Below are 21,273 nucleotides of genomic sequence, written 5' to 3'. Positions count from 1 at the left end.
CATTTAACATAATGCTTTTGAGATTTACCCATCTCATTTGTGTCAGTAGTTTGCTTCTTAACATCACTGAGTCATATGCCATTGTATGTACTAAGTTGTTTATCCATTCACTGGCTGACGGGACACTTGGACAGTTTCTAGTTTGTAGCTATTTTATGAATAAAGCTGCTACAAACATTCAAGTGCAAGTATTTATGGGCACATTTGTTTTCATTTCTCATTTCCCACAAGGAAAGACCAAAGATTTCTCAGTAGTATGGGAAGTACTGATATAGCCTTATAAGAAATTGCTAAACTTTTCCACCACACCTATACCATTTTAATTGTCACCAGCAATGTAAGTGGTATTGTCATTTATCTGCATTTAAGTGATCCCAATAGGTATGAACTGGAGTCTCATTATGGCTTTTGTATGCATTTGACCGATGAATAATGATGTTGAACAACTTTTCGTGTGCATATAAGACCATATCTTTAGTCAAATGTCTATTCAAATTATTTTTCCATTTTTATTGGGTCATATGTTTTATTAATGAGTTCTTTGTGTATTTTGAATACAAGTCCTTTATCCCATAATTTGCAAATATTTTCGCCTAGTCTGTGATTTGTCTTTTCATAATTCTAATGACACTTTCAAAAAGCACTTAATTTTGATGAAGTCCAATATCAAACTTTTTTTATAGTTAGAGCTTTTTGTGTCTTGGCTAAGAAATCATTGCCTTGTCCAAGGTTTCAAAATTTTAAATCCTACGTTCTATTCTAGAAGTTTTAACGATTTAGGTTTTATATTTTAGGTCTATGATCCATTTTGAGTTTATTTCTGTATGTGGTATGAGGTATGGGTTCATTTATTTATCTATGTATACCAAATTTTTCCAGCACCATTTGTTGAGAAGTTAAGAGGCAACTTCTAAGGGGGAACAAGATGAGTTCTTTTTGGTCATGTCGATTTTAAGATGTTCTGGTCTATCTATCCACATGGTGACATGCAGTAGGAAACGAGTCTGAAACTAAGAAAGAGATGGATATGAAGATCTAGGAATCAAGTCTTTCTGGTATTTGAACTTACTGAACTTGGTCAACCCTCCAATTAAAATGGATCTAACCAGCCAAGCGAGAATCTAGAGATGCAGCTCAGAGGAAAAGGACACAACTTTTTTCTGGCAAAACAGAATCAAGTTAGCTGTAATGATTTGGAATAGGATTTTAGCCCCTAAATCCTACTATCCATACCTTCTAGTGAAGAAGAAATGAGAGGCAGGGCAATAGGCTAAGAGGCCATAGCAAAAGACAAGGACAACTGTGAGGTGCTAAATTAGGCCAATGGTGATGTTTAAAAACAAACAAACAAACAAACAAACAAACAAACAAATGGCAAGCTAGTGCACCCAGGTAGCTCAGTAGGTTGAGCATCTCATTTCAGTTCAGATCATGATCTCACTGTTGTGAGCCCCACATGGGGCTCTCTGCTGTCAGCTCAGAACCCGCTACAGATCCTCTGTCCCTCTCTCTCTGCTCCTCCCCTACTCGTGCTTTCTCTCTCAAAAAATAAACATTTTTTTAAAAGCCTAAGTAATACATATTTCATGGAATGTAACTTTCATGGGTACATACAAGGGGATACAGACATACAAGAAAACTTGAAGCCTTCATGAAAAAGAAAAACTGCTAAGCTTATTCTGGTAAATTTCCCTGTAAATAAGTTTTATGTTATTTACAGGCTTAGAGTCTTCACCATAAATGTTTAAACTTGAACTTCTATTCTTTATGATAGCCTACAGTCTAAATATAAAGTCTGCACAAGTCTGTTGCTTCTTACAACAGCTAACACACTTGTGTACAAATGTTCCCAGACCTGTTTTACCTCTCTCCTCCAGTTCAGAATATTTCATCTCCTTACCTACAGGAGTTGATTAGAAAGAAAGATGTTGTGGCAAAAAATGTTGAAAGGTCCTGCACTGAGTCAATTCTATCATTTGCTGTGTTACCAAGAGATTGTTTGCTTTGTAAAATGGCGATACTAATATCTACTATTAAGCAAGATAATATATGAATCCTGGATTCCAGTATGTACTCAAAAATGTCTTTTGAGCAGAACCGACATAATTAGAAAACCATTACTGTGTCAGAAGCATAAAGTGCATGGCACAGTGACATAGCACTGGGAGGAAAAGAAGAGAAAGTCTCCAGGTACCTTGCATTGCCTGCTCCAGATTCACCCTTCCCTCCCCTTTACTCTGCTGTCTGTCCTTGCAGGGTGACTTCTATGAATATACTAAAAGTCTCCTTTGACCTGGCTTCTGGAGGGCTCAGAGAGTAAAGAACTTCAGCAAAGGATCAAGGGAGGAGGAATTCAGTAGCTATTTATTCCCTGACCAGCTCCCTCTCAGTGGGGACAACTTGGGTTGGTGCTGCATTCAGAATACGGCTTCTTAGCTTTTTTACATCCCTTGGTCCTCCTGGGTTATCTGGTGAGGTGTAGACATCTTTCCAAATTAATAGCTTTAAATGCATAAAACACATAAGACTATACAGGAAGCCAATCATGTTGAAACACAGGTATATGTATTTCAATATATATATATTGTGAGTTTATGTATACATACATATACAGTTATGTATTTGTAATATGGCAATACAATACATATACTTCTTTCTTATATTACATAACAAGATAGTATAATATAGGCAAGTTGAAGTTAAACTTATTTTTCAAAAGACAGGTCAATGTAAGGTCTCCCATTGTTAAGCATGTAAAATAACATTAAACCCTGGGGTGATCATTGACTGGCAACATACACACATAAAGTTGGACAACCAAATAATTTTGACTTTTTGTTTCAATGATTCCAAATGTTAAAAATTCTTGTTCACAAAGATGCGATGTTACAAGCAGAACTGAAGTTTCCATAGGTCACTTCATTAGATCAAGATGGGGTTCTCATAAGGAACATCAAACATTTTCAAGGCTGTTTTATTAAACTCCAATCGCAGGGAGTCCTTTGTCCTAAAACCAACATGTTCTTCTTTGGCTCACTCAGTCCACATCTTCAATATAGTTTATATCAGAGAAAGAGGGACTGTGAGTCCGTAATTCAACTTTAGTGCCATCAAGATAGAAATAAATTTTTAAAAAAACTTTTGAAGAGTCCCCAGGTGTTTTCTGTTTTATCTTTTCAGAAACTGACAGAATTTTGTATCTCACCTTCATCTTGGAAAAGCAACTCGTCTAGCAATTGAAAGTTTGTAAGGATGCTGGCCTCTACTTTTTTCTTCCATATCAGTCGCTAAGGCAAGAAAAAAAATTTTTTTTTAATTTTTCAGTAGCATCCATAATGGTAGCTTCAAGTGCCTGAGTTGAAAGATTTATTATCTTATTCATATGGTTTAAAATATCTACAAGGTAGGCCAACTCATGAATAAACTGTTTCTTTCAGAAAGGTTCAAGAGTGGTGGGTTTTCTTTTTCTTTGTCAAAAGGTAAAATTCCGCCCTCAGTTTGTTAGCAGTGGCTAAAAGGTTCTCCGGCCAAAGGACCATTGTGTGGCAGGGAAGCTCCTCATACTCTACTCCTATTTCTTGATGAACCCTTTAAATACTATGATTCAGAGACTGTCTCCTGATAAAGTTGATGACTTTTGGCATTTATCAAATTCTCAGAATCGTTGACATAACGGAAACATAATGACAATCCATGTCCGTGTGAAAAGGAGTGACACAAATGTGAGGAGCTTCCAGTTTCACTACAGACCAAAAGCAGATGCATCATCAAGTCTTGTAGAAGCACCATCTGTGCAGAGTCTGAAGCTTTTATTTCTAGGCAGAGTTTTGTTTGAGGAAAAAAAAAAAAAAAAACTTTTCTTATCATTTCCAAAATACGAAAGGGACTCAACAAAATAAGAATTTTTCAAATGCATCAGCATTCACACAGGGAGCAAAAGCAAGGATCTGGCTACAGTGAAAAATGTTGATCTCAGGGTTGTGAGTTCAAGCCCCACATTGGGCCCGTAGCATACTTAAAAAATATATACATTAAGAAAAATGTCTGTTTACATGCAGCCATACACTGAGGGGGATAGCAAAACTGCCAGTTCTAAGTGACAGACTTCAGAATGGATTTTTTTAAATCAACTCTTCTAGATTCGATGTCACCATTTAAGAAGTGTTGCTATCAGCTTTCTCCTTCTGTTCCAGTCCACAAAGCAGCCCATTTTTGTCTAGTGTATATGGCTTTTCTCTCTTCTTTTACTTGGCAAATCCAAATCTGGAAATATCCCATACAGAATTAAAAATTCTCATTGAATCATCCATCCAGTTTTTCAAACCCTTAGAAAACTCTGAAGCCACCAAACTATTTCCCCAACTTTATCAACCAACAGTTGTAGACAGGGAATACTGAAGAGCATCACAGACATCTGGATTACCAAAGTGTACTCTTGCATAAACCTGAATATACAGGATGAGTGAAACCATGTTTCTTCTAGAAACACGTCCAAGAACCACCGTATTTTCAAAGTAGTGATGCAGATAACATTTCAAGGTATCTACAAACAACTGTACTGTATTATTAAAGATTGTGTGATTTCCATTCATGAAATGGCTAGCTAGTAGCTAGTACTACGAGCAATAACGCAGGTCATTAATTGCCATTCATAACTGAAATTTTAATTAGTTTAGATGTTTAATTCAGTTAGATGTTTGTGAAAATGGAGATATAAATTTTTTCCCATCCAAGTTCATGAACTTCCCGAAATCTATCCATATGCCAAGGTTAAGAACAAGTAACATGTGGGATGCCTGGGTGGCTCAGTCAGTCAGACATCTGGCTCTTAATTTTGGCTCAGGTCATGATCTCATGAGCCCTGCATCAGCCTCTTCACTGGGCATGGAGCCTGCTTAAGATTCTCTCTGTCCCTCTGTCCCTCTCTCTGGTTCATTCTCTCTCTAACAAATAAATAAATAAAAGAACAAGTAACATGTAGGAGAAATGTCCCGAAGCTCCCTGTCTCACGGGAAGTAGGTAGGCTGGCTGGTGAAATTAGGTAAGTGAGTACAGAAAGAGAAGTAAGAGAACAAATCTCTCAGAATGGGTAAAGAATGTGAAGACACCTGTCCATTTAAATATCCACTAGAGACATCCACAGTGGAGGCAACTCCCAACAATAAGGTACACAAGATGACCGATCCAGTGGACATCAGGCAGTCCCTTTCCCCAGTCATCTGACACCTACCTGCTCAATGGGTACAATGCCGGCTAACCTACAAAGTGGCTGTATCTGCAGGGATAAAGATTATGCACATTTTGAACAGTATGGACTTACTTTCATCAAGGCTGATCTAGTTACCTCCAGTACTGAGTGACCAGCATGCCATCCGTGGAGACCAATGCTGAGTGGCACCAGACCCTGAGTGGACAAGCCAGATACCTGGTGGCAAATTGCCTACATTAGATCCTTCTGATCATGAAGTGATCCATGCTCTATATTCACAGGATCAGACACATGTTTCAGGTATATGTTTGCCATTCTTCCCCAAACTCTGTCTGCTAAAGCCACTATTGAGAGACTTACAGAATACCTTATCCGAGACTACAATACCTCATACAATGCTCCTTCCAACCAGGGGACACATTTAATAACAAAGGAGAGTCAGGCATGCATTCACACTGAGGAATGAATTGTACCTACACTCAGATGCAGCTAGCTTAATGAAACAGTAGGAAAGCTTAAGGGTTTAGTTAAGGTCGAACTGGAGAATCACCTCATGAGGTTAGGCTACTTTTCCTGCAAGATGCAAAACACCCATTAAACCAGCAGCCTCTATATGGTTTCATCTTTCCCAGTCAGGATGCTGGGTTCAAGAAACTAATAGTAGAAATGTAAGTAGTTCCCTCAATTATTATTCCCAATAACTCACTTAGGGAATTTTTGCTTCCCATTCCCATAGCTTTGGGCTCAATAGGTTTTTAAGTGATGGTTCCAATAAACTGAAAGCTGAGATGACCCCTAACCTTTCTGGGCTTCTCATACCACTAAACAATAAGGAATTTAAAGGAGTTATTCCAATGGCTAATATAAATGTGCATGATCCCAATTGCTGGGTAGAAGAAAATGAACTGCTGATACTCAATAAAAACAAGTTAGGTTTGAAATCCAAAATAATTACTAGAATTCCTTGCAGTACTCCCTTGCCCAGTGGCCTTGATCAATGGGACACAATAAAACCAAGACCGTCAAGACTTCTGAGCTTACAGGAATAAACATTTCAGAATCCTCAGCAATAAAGAGAAAGAATCTCACCCAACCTATGGGTCTGGCAAAGGAAAGGAGAATGTGGAATTGGGGGTAAGAGAAAACAGCTGGGATTATCAACATGAGCCACAAGATTAGCTACAGAATTAGGGACTATAATAACTATGTTTTATGTTTCTTAATTATTTATTTTCTCTCCAATTACACTAACATCAGTAGTGGTTAGTGGGCTAGGTTTCCCATATAAGTAAAATTGAATTGTTGGAATTTTTGCATTTGCTGTTTGGAGAATATGAACTTTTCACACAAAGAACAACAATGGAGTCTACAGGACAAAAGGGATGGACTGAGCTGAATATTTTCTATTTCTCCTTCAGATCCACTCTCCTTCCTTCTCTCCCTGCCCTATATCTGCCCAGAGGTTGATCCATTTGGATCTCAACAAATTCTCGTTGAGCAGCTAAAGGGGAACTTCAATAGGAGATCAGAGGAAGACAAGAGAGGGCACCCAGAATATTTATTTCATCAGCTGGGCCTGATTTTTGTCAAGATAGCCTTTTAAGTGCAATTCTGTCCTTCTGAGTTTGGATTCTGGTCATTTCTCTCTTTTCCCATCCCTTTGGATTTAGGGACACTGATAGGTCTAAACCTTGTCCATTCTTCTATGAATAGTATCTCTATTTTTTCTATTGGTAACTTTATTAAACACTCCTGGAATCACCCTAATGTGAGTACACTGTTTCCTTTTGGAGTCTTTTCTTATACAGAGATTCCCTGAGGGGATAAATGTCAAGTTGGATATTGCAGGATGTATGGAAGATTCCCAAGGCAAAGTGCATATAACAGAGAAAAGCATCTATTTCATCAACATTTCAGGACCCAGAGGACTGACAGCCTAATATGTTCTAGAAACCACAAAGTTTGCTGTAGCATGATCTTGGCAGAAATGTGATGGAAAATAAATCTGGAAAATGCCCAGATCACAAAGATCCTCTTAAAAAGGAGACAGGAGGCCCAAAATCGATCACTTGTGCTAAGCCCACGTCACCTGAAACTTAATGCCTAACCTAACTGTGGTTTCAGCCTCTCCCAGGAATGGAATCTTAACCAGTCAGTCTGGATTCCCGGTCAACATTAGTGAGGTAATCCACTCAACAGACCCTTGCAGTCCCCTAAAGGTAGGTGACCTTGCCTGAAACAATCTACTCTTTGCTGGAGTAACTTCCTTGCCCTGCCTCCTCCTGCTTAAAAAGTCATCCACTTTGTACAGCTCCTCAGAGCTCTTTTCTATCTGCTAGATGGTACCCAATCATGATCAAGTCATCATTCTTTACACTTACTCAGGTGAATTTTTGTTTTTTTAACAAGCCTTAGTACCAAAGTATGGGATATCACCCTAGGAGTGGCAAGAAACAGAATCCAAAGCTGTTTACTGATTTTTGTCACTAGAATTTATTACCTTTCCCTTCTGAAAAATATTGCCTTATTGGAAATAAATCCACCTAATGATTTTTGCCTCCACTGGGTGAAAAAACAGTCACTTTAAAAAGGGCAATGACATCCTCTCTACATTTGGCTCAGAAATAACTCTCATCTTGTCAGATGCCAACATGGTACAGGGAATCACCTCAGCCCACTTCATTCTGCACCAAAAGAACAATTTCCTCTCTTTCATTTTCCTTTCTCCACTGAGCAGTTGAGCAGGCCCCTGAGAGAATCCCAACTCTCTCAATTTGGCAGGGTCTATGGACGTGTGTAGAATAGCATTTTTGCTTTGTTTAGAAACATCTGTGGGAAATCATGGGCATCAAGATGGCATATATGGCAAGAGCTGGGGCTTCTGATACAAAGCCCTTTCTTTGAGCTGAGTGGCAGCCCCTCTAATCCTCGGGGTTTCTCTGGTAGATTGTTGACTATCTCTAATACCAGCTTGCTTCAAAGCACTTAGCTGGCTTTTACGCAGTTCCTGGGCTGATGTGTCTTAAGTTCCCATCGTTCTTTCCATGCCAAGCATTTCTGGACCTTTGAATGTCACCAATATCCTTCAAAGTATAAGGACTGTTTAGGAGGCAGACTGTCCAAAATTGAATTAACTGAATAATCCCCTCCCTGGGTAAAATATTATTGTTTTTTGCAAATACATAAATGACTGTCTGCATTCCATTACCTTAGGCAAATCTACAGAATCCAAACCCTCCATATCACTCATGTTACTAATCAGCACGATCATTCTCTTTGAGATACTATGCCACAAGAATGGTGGGGCTTTCAGAGACATGGGAAGCCAAGGTTCTAATCTCTAATGCATCTTCAGCCTCCTCTGCTGCAGAGTGGGCTTCAGCACATTAACGGCCCTGCTTCTCAGCTGTCCAAGGACTTGATTTAATTACATTGCAAGTCTCTGTCTTCATTGGAAGTCTCCACACATGCTGTTTGCTCTATTATTATGGATTGCATTCCCTCTCTGCTGCAATGTCTCATTCTGCTCTTCCGTGGGCTTTAGTGGCTAATAGACATTTGCATTAATTTTCATTTCTCCTGGTGCTTAATAAATATCCTCTTAGGCACACATCCTGGAAGTAGAAAAACCATTTAGCTCAACCAAAAAGTTGAACTCCAGACCCTTCCTAGAACCAAAACTTGTCTTTCTATCGATATTGTCCACCTTACTTCTCACAGCATTTAAGGGATGACTCCAAGACCCAGCAGAGACCTTGCCCTTCTCTAGATCGCGTATACATATCTGAGATTTTCTAGTAGCCATACCCTAGTGCATATTATAAAAGTCCCACATACAGACATATACAGACATGTGCATGCACATCCTTCATTAATAAAGTACATCACGGCATCCAGTGACCCAGGAATGGTTAAGTAAATGGTAATAGTCATTCAACAGAAGAAGGTACTGTCACTAATATGATGTATGTAAAGACCAGATAAAAAATTGTGAGAAAATATTTACACTGTACTGTTAGTAAGAAATAAATGGTACATATAGCATTAGTACCATTATGTTTTAAAATATACATATTTATATCCCTATGCATAAGAAAAAGACAGGAAGCAGATATATCAAAATATTCATAATGGTCATGGTTAGGGTTGGAATGTCTTAGAAGAAATTTCTTTCATTTCAAAGAGAGAATATTCATTTTTTTAGGACAGAAAATAACATAAAAATAAAAGAAAAAGCACATACATTTTCTCCTCATTGGAGATCCCAAATAACCAAGCTCAAATGAGTATAAAACACAGAAAAGAGATGTAAATTGGAACTGGATAGACAGGAAATTTAGGAGCAGAGTCTTAGGTCAGCAGGATTCCAAGAACTTTATTCAACCATTGGGTCTTTTTTGCAGACCCACTATGACTGTGTTAAAATTACGGGTGGAGGGAGCAGGAAGGTTGCTGACCTCACCATTATGTAGAGGAGAATGGTGGCAAGCCTGTGGAGAGCAGTCACTTGCACAGGCCAGGAGGGATGGACAGAATGGGATCAGAAACCAATCTGTATAACAGACATCCCCTCTCTGCTTGACTCTTGAGATTAAGAATACAAATTTAAGCACAAAAATGAACATTTAAATAAAATAAATCACCATAAATTACAAAGATAAGAAGTTGACAAATCTAATAATGTTTTTCTTACTTAACTGCTCTATATACCTCTATAAAGTTGTTTTTTTCCTACATGTTTCACAGCATACTCTGTCATTCCACTTCATGTAGCAATTATTTTATAATATTTCCTATCTAAAAATTAGAAAGATAATTCAGTCTTTCCTCTGGGTGGTTAATTGAAAACTTTTTTTTAAATTTTGAGATAATTTTAGACTCACAGAAGTGTTGCAAAAAGTAGTATAGAGTCCATCCAGCTTCCCCTAATGTTAACATTTTATGTAGCTATAGCACAATCATATGTGAAAAATTAACATTGACACAATCCTATGGACAAAACTACAGACTTCACTTGGATTTCACTAGTTTTTCCATTTAAGTCCTTAAATTCAATCCACACTGCATTTAGTTTTGTGTCCCCTTAGCCTCTTCCAGTCTGTGATAAGTTCCTTAGTCTCTCCTTGTCCTTCCTGATCTTGACCTTCTTCAAGAACATTGGTCAGGTGTCTTGGAGAAGGTCCCTCAATTTGAATTTTCTGGTATTTTCTCATGATTAAACTGAGCTTATACATTACTGGAAAGAATTCCACAGTAGGGGGAGGCACCTGGGTGGCTCAGTTGGTTAAGCATCCAACCCTTGATTTTGCCTCAGGTCATGATTTCATGGTTTGTGAGTTCGAGCCCCACATCGGGCTCTGCACTGACAATGTGGAGCCTGGTTGGGATTCTCTCTCTCTCTCTCTCTCTCTCTCTCTGCATGCTCTCTCTCTCTCAAAATAAGTTTGTGTTTTAAGTTAAAAAAAAAAAAAAAAAGAATTCCACAGAGAGGTGTGCCCCAGTGCATCAGGTCAGGTGAACGTGATGGTGCAGGCTTTTTACTGCTGGCATTAACCCTGATCACTTGATACAGGTGGCATGTACCAGGTGTCTCCACTGGAAAGTTACTGTTTCTCTTTTTGTATTTAGCAAATATTTAGAACGAGATATTTTAAGATTATGCAAAAATCCTGGTTCTCCTTAAACTTTCATCTTCTAATTTTATGATCCATTAGTGGAGCTTGCTTACAGCAATTATTATTGTGGTAACACCATGATTCCAAGGGTAATTTTCTATCTCTCACATACCTTCTACATTTATTAAGTGGAATTCTTTCACATGTTCCTTCTACCACATTTATTCATTTGTCAGCTATTTTTCACCTGGCTGTAGACTCATGGCTACTTCTTTTATTCTTGGAGTTATAATCCAATACTATCCTAATTGACTTTGTTGCTCAAATTCTTCTAGATTTAACCATTAAGAGTTATTTCAGATTGATTCCTGTGTCCTTCAACATGCCCCCCTCCTTTTTAAGAAGTTCCTTACTTTTTTGCACCACAAGACGCTCCAGGATCATCTTGTCTTTTCTCTACATCGGCCCTGGAATTGGCTACTTATCCTTTTAATGGAGAGCAGTATTTAGAAAGCAAGATATGAGTATTAGGTATGCTGGTTGCCCCTGAGTTTCATTGCATCTCAGCACTCTCACGGGCAGAAGAAGAATGGTTTTGCATGTACATTAGCCCATGTATGCACACACATCCATATTTATTTTTGTATCTATCTGTATGTGTTACATACACTAAGAGCTCCTATTAATTCTCTGAGTCCAGTCCAGCACAACAAGACTCCTTCTACACTTTCCTCTTTCCTTAGTTGTAACTTGTTTCTCTCACAGTTAGAAACCTGCTCTCATTTATCTACAATACATTTTCTTACTTGCTCAAGTCTAATATACACAGAAAGCAGTTTCAGAATTGCTAACCCATATCTCTGGAGGAAAAGTGTGTGTGTGCACTACTTTTTATCTCTACCCTTAACTGTATAAGGTCAAAATACAAATTTCCAAAAGTACGTAAGTCAGATCCTTTCTTCTCTACCCTTTCAGTGTCACCTCAGTGGTTCTCAGAAAGAGCTATTGTGCCCCCAGGGCACATGTGGCAAATCTGCAAACTTAGGTTGTCACAACTGGGGAGGCAGTACTGACACACTGTGAATAGGGGCCAATGATGCTGCTAAACATATCACAATGCCCAGACTAGCTACAGATAAGAAGTACCTGGCCCTAAACGTCTGTGAATTCCAAAATGTATCTCTTTTTTGTATAGATTTTCTCCTTTCAATAGAACCTGAAACTGTTTATTGCACTTCTGACATCAGGAAGTGAAGAATTTGTATTGATTTCATCATGCATCTTTTCACTTTCATTTCAGAGTCTATTAATCTTCATCTGAATTTTCTCATAATTCTTCAATAAATGAAGATGACAAAAGGAGGTATTCTTCACATAGGTCCAAATCAGGAATCTGTCAATTCTTACTTATTTTATGGATATGTTCCCAATGATCTTTGCAAACTGCAGTCAAACTGGCATTATTTCCAACAACTTTCCTTTAGCAGAATCCCAGAAATGTCCGTGGTCACTCCACACCACCTGAACACAAAGAGAAATGTGATGGAGAAGCAGCTAAATGGAAAGAAGCTGTGGTCTTAGCTGATTGTTGTCAAAATATCTTACTTTTGCAGACTTCACAAAAACATGTGAAGGCATTGCTTGGGCTTCTTTTATGATCTTGGATGAAATTTGAGATGAAGGACCCTAAAACCTCGAACTCTTCAAACAATTATTTTCTGCTCAGGGGCCAAAAGTGACTGCACAAAATCCAAGCCCTCGAGAACCTTGTGATTTAGGAAAGAAGGTAGATCTATGTTCAGAGGTGTCTCAGGACACAGTAACAACCAGAGATGTAGACCAAATCTCCTACAGCCCTGCTAACGCCCACCAGGAAAGTAAACATCCAGGAAGTCTTTGTTTCTGAGTAGCCACCCCTCTTCATTATCTGTCAGCCTCCTGACATTGACCCCTGGAGGCCAAGGCAAGGCTTGGCCCTTTCATTTTTACACAGGGGTAGGGAGTAGAGTAAGAGCTTGAAAAAGGAGAAAGCATATCAAAAATATCATCATCCTAAATACTGTGATTTGAAGTCATTTTTCACTGCCAAGAAAGAAAAAAAATAGTAGTCAAGCCTCTGAAGGCAATGTTTACTCTTCACGGGAGAGGACATATGGGAGAGCTTCTGACAAGACTGTCAAAAGTGTGTTCAGCAATTTAACTAGTAATAATAGTGAAAAACAACAAATAACGCTTTGAATTAATCCAGCATCTTTCATCTCCATATATCAAAGAGTGTTGCCAATGTCCCTGATAACAACATATCTGTGAAACACAGAGGTGGCAGGCAACCGTCATTCTTCAGTGACAGATGAAAGAACAGAGAAGCTAAGAAACTCTCCCCTAGTGATTCAGCCAAGGACCTGCGAGGGCAGATCAGCCTCTCTCCACATCAGCACCTTCCAGGGGCTGTTGGAGCACATACTCTAAGGGAATTGGGCTTAAGGACTGCCTGAATGTGAACAACACAGGGATAGAGACTCTGCTCTCCCAAAATGTGGTGACGAAATGCACCCACCAAGAGATTCCTGCATCTATGCAGGTGAATCAGCAGGATGCTTTTTAAAGGTCAGCTGACAGACCCTACTGGATATGCTCTAGGGAAAGTACTGCCTACTTTGGGGAGTTCATAATACATGGGGTGTTAAAAAGGAAAAATACACACATCCCCTCCAACCACAGGAAGATGCCTACAGGTTCCCCAAGTGCAAAAGCATAGGCCTCTATGCCTTTGTCCCTCTGTTCTCTGTGCTGTTCCCTCTTTGGTGCTTGTCCCCCTTCATGACCCTACGGAAGTATCACCTACTGTGTTAAGTCTCCCACACACACACATACCTTTCCTTCCTTTTCATACTTTCCAGGCTCTATATAGATTTCTGTCTCAGGCCTTGTAGCTTCATTGCATATACTTGTTTACACATCTGTCTTAGCTACCAAACTCTCAGCTGTTTTGTCAGGGGGAATGTATTATAGTTTTCTCTGTTTGTCCAAAGCTCAGCACAGTGTCAAGCTCATACCAGATGTTCAGCAATTGTTTCCAGAAAGAGGGAGGGAGGGAGGGAGGGAGGAAGGGAAGGAGTCAGAGAGGGAGGGAAAGAGGGAGAAGAACCGATATCTACTGCACAGCTACCATCTGTATACCAGGCACTGTGCTAGGGCATCATATTCCTGTTCAGCATTTAGCAAGTGTTTCTCATCTGAGGGCTCGTGTCTTTTTTCAAGTTCAGAATCTTTTCATATTTATCTTTTTGAAAACTGCTTTCTCCAATTCTTTCAATTATCTATCTCTAGAAGCCCAGGTGTTGAAGAGTCTCAGTCCTCCATGTCCCTTCAGTTTTCTTTTCTGTTTTCTATCTCTTTATCTCTGCAACATATGGGATGAACTCCCCAGTGTTATATCCCAAATCACTGGTACTCTCTTGCACACACTGAGTCCAGAATTGATCTTGTCTCCTGAATGTATTTTTATTCTAGTTACTTGATTTTTCATTTCCAGGGTCTAATTAGTTCATCTTCATACACACCTGTTCTTCATTTCTACCTGCCTGATTCTGTTTCATAACATCTTGCTCTTTTTACATAGTATTCCTTTCTTTATACCATCTTTGATAATCTCAAACATACTCGTTTTAAAGTCATTTTCAGATTACTCTATTATACTTTCAATGGGAGTGAATTCTACTGATTGTTGAGCTGACTGGTGGTATTTCTCACTATTAGTTTTTTTCATGTGCTTTGCAACTTTGGTTAACAAATTCCCTCTCTCTCCTCTTACCCCTCCCTGTCTGGGAGTTGTTCAGTTTCCTTCCTAAAGACTCCTAGCCTAGACTCAGATCTGATCATGGCGACTCAGGTTTCTTATTTTGAGGTGATCTTGGGGGATATCACAGATCTCATCACTGGTTCAACAGTGGATAGGTGAGGTCCTATGGTATAGCTTCCTCTGCTCCTTCCCTTCACCTGGGAATTCAGCTCTAGAATATGCTGCATCTCCAAGCAGTAACTGAAAAGCTGGCAGTAAGCCCTTAGTTTCACCCAGTGAGCTAGGATCCAGTCCCCAATTATAAGCCCAGAACGTCTGGTCCTTATCATCTCATGGCCACCATATACCAAGCCCTATCTGCCCATTCCCAAGTCCAAGAGCCCAGCAAGTCTTTAACCTCAATTGCCATCTTCAACTGTGCTGTTTCTTGTTGAATGTAACTATGTTGAAGTTATTTTTTAAATATTTCATCCAATATTGCAATGTATTTCAAATCAAGGAACTTTCAAAGCATGAACAAATCTTGACCTAAAGTCCCAGTCTGGGCATTTTCACAACATCAGTCTGCAAACAATGATCCCCAGAAGCCCAGAGCGTACCCTGTTACCTGAAGGCTCAGAACTCCAGGCCTTGGTCCTGGGCCAATGATAGGCAGGCCTGGGAACATGCATAGCCCTGCCTGTGAGCCAGCAGTGTCTGCAGATAGTCTCTAGCTCGCATGCCCGTGCAGTGCAGGGTGGAGCAAGCTCCAGAGTTCTCACGAGGGGACTAAGCTGCAGTTCCCTGTAAAGCAAGCACCTGCCATTTGAGCTCACACTGCCCAAGTCTGCCTAGAAGACTCGCCCTTTGGAACCTATTAACCTAGCCTTGTCTGGATTTATGTTTCAGAGCCTCACTAAAAACCAAACAAACAAATAAACCCGACTCCCACCTAATACTATCATTTCAGTCCCAAAGTATTCTCGGACCTCTCAGATGAAACCCACCCACATTAAACTTCAATCTAATATTCTCAGATTTGGTTCAGACTCCAGATGCCTCTTAAGCACACACCACACTACTCCTGGCCTGGTCCCAGCTCCTAAGACATGAGCTCCTAAGACACAGCAAAAGCTCTCACCCCTGCTAAGCATTGTGCTCCCCAATCACACTGTGTGTGTGTATGTTTCTGACGGGGTTCCCATGTGTCCAGGCAATGCTTCAACATCAGCTGGGTGTCCTACAATCCAACTCAATGCTGACACTACCTATCTGGAGATAACATCAGATTCCACTGGTTAAGGGCTCAGCCCCACAAGACTGAGCCCACACCCCAACTTCATATACCAACCACCAACCCAGACTGTCTTCTGTACTTCTAACAAACTGGCTACATATCAGAGGTTTCAGTGACCCCCCCTCCTTGGGTGCGATTCATTTGGTAGAGCAGCTCACATAACTCAGAGAACCATTTTACTTACTAGATTACTGGTTTACTAGAAAAGGATCTAACTCGGAACAGCCAGATGGAAGAGACGCACAGAGCAGTGTACGGGGAGCCTCTCCAGGCATGCAGCTCTTACTCAGTCCCCATGTGCTCACCAGCCCAGAAGCTCTCCAAACTCTGTCCTCTGGGGTTTTGAGGGAGGCCTCCTTACACAGGGCTGGCTGATTAAATCATTGGCCTACGGCTATTGAACTCAATCTCCAGCCTCTTGGCCCTAACCAGAGGTGGAGGATGGAACTGAAAGTTCCAACCCTCTAATCACATGGTTGGTTTCCGTGGCAACAAAGCCCCTTTCATAGGTGCTTTCCAGAAGTCATCTCATTGACATAACAAAAGACAACTTTATGGTTCTTACTTTGGAAACCGCAAGGATTTTAGATCTATGCCAGGAAAGGGGACAAAGACTAAATATATATTTCTTATTATAAATCATAATATCATACCCACACACCCAAGACTGAACAAGAGTCATGGCATTCATGCATATTCTCATGTAATTCTGTCACAGTTTGTAAAAAATATTGTTACCATTTTTATCTACCCTAACTGTAATAGTAATATTTCTTGTCTGCTCACAATGTTGCCAGGATCTGTGCTAAGTACCTTCCCTGCCATACCCGAACTAATACTTAACAACAACTCTATCAAGTGGCTACTACTACCGTCTCCCCCTTTTATAGATATAGAAGTTGAGGCTCAGGTTAATTGACATCTCTAGGACCCGACAGATACTAAGTGCTAGAACCAGGTTTTAAGCCCAGGTTCATCTCAGCTTAATGCCCATGCCCTTAGCTGAATGCTACAGTGCCAAATCCATCTTAACACTGATCTCACCCAACTTCTTTGCAGCATGTGACAATACCACGGGTTCTTTCCTTCCGGGAAGTGCCTCCTCTGCAGGCTTCCCAGAAACTGACCTGGAGGGAATTTCCTCTACCCTCTCTCTCTCACAGGTACTCCTTGTTCCACATGTGGTGTTCCCCAAACCCCCAGCTTCTTACATGTACCACAGACTCTTCCATTTCAACATTTCAATGTGTTCCGTTGTGAACTCATTACTTACACACCCTGTCTCAATTCCTGGCAACACCATCCAGCCAGGCTCCCAAACCAGAAGCCAGAGTAAGCTCTCCCATCCTCTCAGCCCATCAACAGACAAGGGCAGCAGATTCCCTCTTCTGAGCACTCTGATGCTGTCCCACCTATACATCCCCATCACCCAAAGGTCTCTTCCAAGCCACACCCACTTTTCATCCTCATCAGTCATCTCTACCATCCACGCCCAAAGCCCTAAAGCCCTAGTCATCTCAATCGGCTGCCGCTTCCCACATGTCAAGTTCTTTAGTGACATCAGACCTTTGTCCCAGCTGTCCCCTCTTCCTAGGGCATGGTCATCCTTTGTCCACCCACTTTCTGTCCAAACATCTCCAGCTCTGTGAAGCCATCCACAAAGCCTTTCTCTTGGGTTCTGAGAAAAGACAAGGTGCTTACTTCTCAGCTCACCCTGGACTCAACATCAGGACCTAGTACAACTTTTTATCTCAGTATCCTGCTCCAATACCACATTCTAGGCATCATCAACTCTCCCAGGGGCAAGTGAACACATGGAGTCCTTTCTGCCTCTGTGTCTCCACCCCCAGCCCAGCTTCTAGCTTTCATCAGATATTAAGGTAATTAACTGGCAATTGGCAACAGATACAAAAAAGCAGTTTCTCACCCCAACAGGGATGTGTAATGTTCAACTCTGTTTTTCCAAGGGACGTGATCAGAAGCCTGTGCACACCTAAGAGACATTTTGACAGAGGTGTCAACATATGAAGTCAGCAAGGAAGCTTAAATGAAAGAATTAAGAGAAACAGATTTCAGCCATAGCTCTATGCAGAAGGCTACAGTGCTAAAATCTGCATTTAATAGGGACCACATGGCATAAACGTGCCATCATGACTTACAGTGACACAGAATGAAGTCAGTGATGAATCTCTAGGTCTCTCAGGCACCTCACCCACCCTCACACGCCCACAGTGAGCCAGTTCCAAACTTTTGACTTATCAGCCCCTAACAAGCTGTTGAACTCTATCTCCTACTAGTTACCAGTCTATTCCTTGCCAGTTCAAATCCAAATGGTGAAATACTTCAGCTGGAAAGGGTAATCAAAACACAAGTACAAATGGCTAATAAATACATGAAAAAAATCAACTCCAGCAGTAATGCAAGAAGTACAAATCAAGACATGATACTATATTCCATCTGTCCAATTGGCAAAATTAAAAGCAACTCCTCCCTACTGGAGAGGGTGCTGGCTGCCTGCCAGCTGTGCCAGACGTGTGCGATGAAGTGAGCAGAACAAGAAGCCAGAAGAAATCTCTATAGCCTTCAGTGGTCTTCAAGAGTCAACTCACCTCTGTCCTTCAGCATTTCACTGTTAGCAGAGTCTCCTCGCGCATGAGGCAGGGAGCATGTGCTTGGGGAGGATTGGGGGAAGAGTGCAGGAAAATGACCCCTCAACACACACATACACAGTGTCTAAACATAAACACAGCCATGCTTTATCCAGCCTTGTCACAATGATATTTCAAGGAAGACATGGCTGAAACCTGCTGCTATTGGCTTACAATTTAGAAGTCGAGTCAAGATACTCAAATCTGTAGAAAACTGGCAAACAGAATCAGATGTTGTTGGAGAAGAAAAAGTGTCAGGTGTGTTCAGAAAAGAGAAGATTACTTCCAACTGGGCTACCAGGGTGGGTACAATTTTGGCAAAGATATAAGGAAAAAATTATTCTAGGGGCAGGGGAAAGATTAAGGTCGCAGATGATGACATTTAAATGTGTTAATTTATTCACTGAGGTACTTTCCAGCCTTTACATTTTTCTAACCTGGTGCTTTCCCTCCTGTTAGCTGGGTGAGTTCCAGTGGCCCCAGGAAATGGATGGACACTTCAGTTACGTGCCAAGCACTGGCCTTACACCCTGCATAGGTGAACTCATTTAATCCTCAAAACACTTTAGAATGAACATCCTTGGGTCTGTTTTACAGGTGAGGAATGTGAGGCCCAAAGAAGAAGACTTAATTTGCCCAAGCTCACAAACCAAGTCAGAGCGAGAAATCAGACATGAACTGATGCCTGCCTGACTGACACTCATCCATAACCTCTTCTATACCACATTGCCTCACTTCGAGATCACTTCTTTCATTCAAAGTAAAACCCCCAAATTGATCTACACATTCAATGAAATCTGTATCAAAACCCCAGAAGGCCTCTTTGATGAAATTGACAAGCTGATCTTAAAATTCATATAATAATTCAAGGGACCCAGAAAAGCCAAAATAATCCTTAAAAAGAATAAAGTTAAAGGACTCATACTACAACTTCGAAAGTTACCACATCGCTACAGTAATCAAAACTGTGTGGCATAAAATGCTGGCATAAAGACACACACATAGATCAATGGAATACACCTGAGAGTCCTCAAATAAATCTGTACCTTTAATGGCAACTGATTTTTGACAAGAGTGTCAAGAAAATTCAATAGACTGGGAAAAAACAGTCTCTTCAACAAATGGTGCTGGGACAATGGGATACTCACATACAAAGAATGAAATTAGAACCTTATGCCATATATAAAAATTAACTCAAAACATATCAGAGACCCAAATGTAAGAGCCAAAACTATAAAACTCTTAGAAGAGAGGCACCTGGGTGGCTCAGTCGGTTAAGTGTCCAACTCTTCATTTTGGCTCAGGTCATGATCTCACAGTTTGTGAGATCAAGTCCTGCATCAGGCTCCGCACTGCCCCCCCTCTGCCCCTGCCCCACTTGCTCTCTCTCCTGCACACATGCACTGTATTTCTCTCTCTCAAAATAAATAAGTACAAAAATAAATAGATAAAACTCTAAGAAAAAAGAAACATAGGGGTGAATCGCTGTGACCCTGGATTAGACCATAGTTTCTTAGTACCTAAAGAACAAGCAACTACAAAAAACCAGATAAATTAAGATTTTGTAAAAATAAAAAGTCTTTGTGCTTCAAAAGACATTGTCAAGAAAGTGAAAAGACAACTCACAGAATTTGAGAAATTATTTGCAAACCACGTATCTAATAAAGGTGTCATCACCAGAATATATAAAGAACTCTTATAATTCAACAAAGAAAGACAAAAACCCCAATTTGAAAATGGACAATGGCTTTGAACAGATATTTCTCCAAAGAACATATACAAATGGCCAATGTGCACATCAAAAGGTATTCAGCATTATGAGTCATTAGGGAAATGCAAGTTGAAACCACAATGAGACACTACTCCATACCCACCAGGATGGCTAAAATAAAAAATAGTAATAATAACAATAAGTACTAAAGAAGATAGGGAGAAACTGGAATGCTCAAACAATGCCAGCAGAAATGTAAGTGGTGGAGCTGCTTTGGAAAACAGTTCCTCAAAAATTTAAATATATAGTTTCCATGTGACCCAGCAATTCCACTCTCAGGTCCATATACCCAAGACAGTTGAAACCTGTGTTCACATAAAAATTTGCAAATGAATGCTCACAGAAACATTATTCATAATAGCCAGATCATAGAAACAGTGCAAATGTCCATTTAAACTAACATGGATAAACAAAAAGGTTATAATGGAGTATCATTCAGCCATAAAAAGGAATGAAATACCAACTCATGCTATAACATGGATGAGCCCTAGAAATATGATTTCAAGAAAGAAAAGCCAGTCACAAAAGATCACATATTGTATGATTCCACTTTCATGAAATTTCCAGAAGAGACAATTTTAGAGATAGAAAGCAGGAGTGGGAATGAATGGAGAAAATAGAGAACGGCTACTAATGGTTACAGGGCTTCTTTTGGGGGTAATGAAAATATTATAAAAGTAATTGTGATGATGATTGCATAACTCTGTGAACCTATGACAAATATTGATTTGTATACTTTAAATGAGTGAATTATATGGTATGTGAGTTATAACTCAACAAAGCTATTTAAAAATAAATAGGTCAAGGGACGCCTGAGTGCCTCAGTCAGTTAAGCATCCAACTTCGGCTCAGGTCATGATCTCGCAGTTTGTGGACCCAAGTCCCACGTATGACTCTCTGCTGACAGCTCAGAGCCTAGAGCCTGCTTCCGATTCTGTGTCTCCCTCTCTCT

At 40.2% G+C, this 21,273-nt stretch overlaps 1 protein-coding gene across 1 annotated transcript in view; it reads right to left on the bottom strand.

The window, feature by feature from the left end:
- Positions 1-2,636: 2,636 nt before the first annotated feature.
- The window catches only part of LOC122221959, a 55,049-nt gene continuing 36,412 nt past the window's right edge, over positions 2,637-21,273 (bottom strand). Inside the window, exon 5 of the mRNA XM_042941848.1 lies at positions 2,637-3,287. The gene's annotated coding sequence lies outside the window, so the exon portion shown is untranslated. The remainder of the gene's footprint in view (positions 3,288-21,273) is intronic.

The sequence above is a fragment of the Panthera leo genome, chromosome B3, assembly GCF_018350215.1.
Source record: "Panthera leo isolate Ple1 chromosome B3, P.leo_Ple1_pat1.1, whole genome shotgun sequence".
NCBI lineage: Eukaryota > Metazoa > Chordata > Mammalia > Carnivora > Felidae > Panthera > Panthera leo.
The sequence above is the reverse complement of the archived record's forward strand: the minus strand, read 5'-3'. Positions and strand labels throughout refer to the sequence as shown.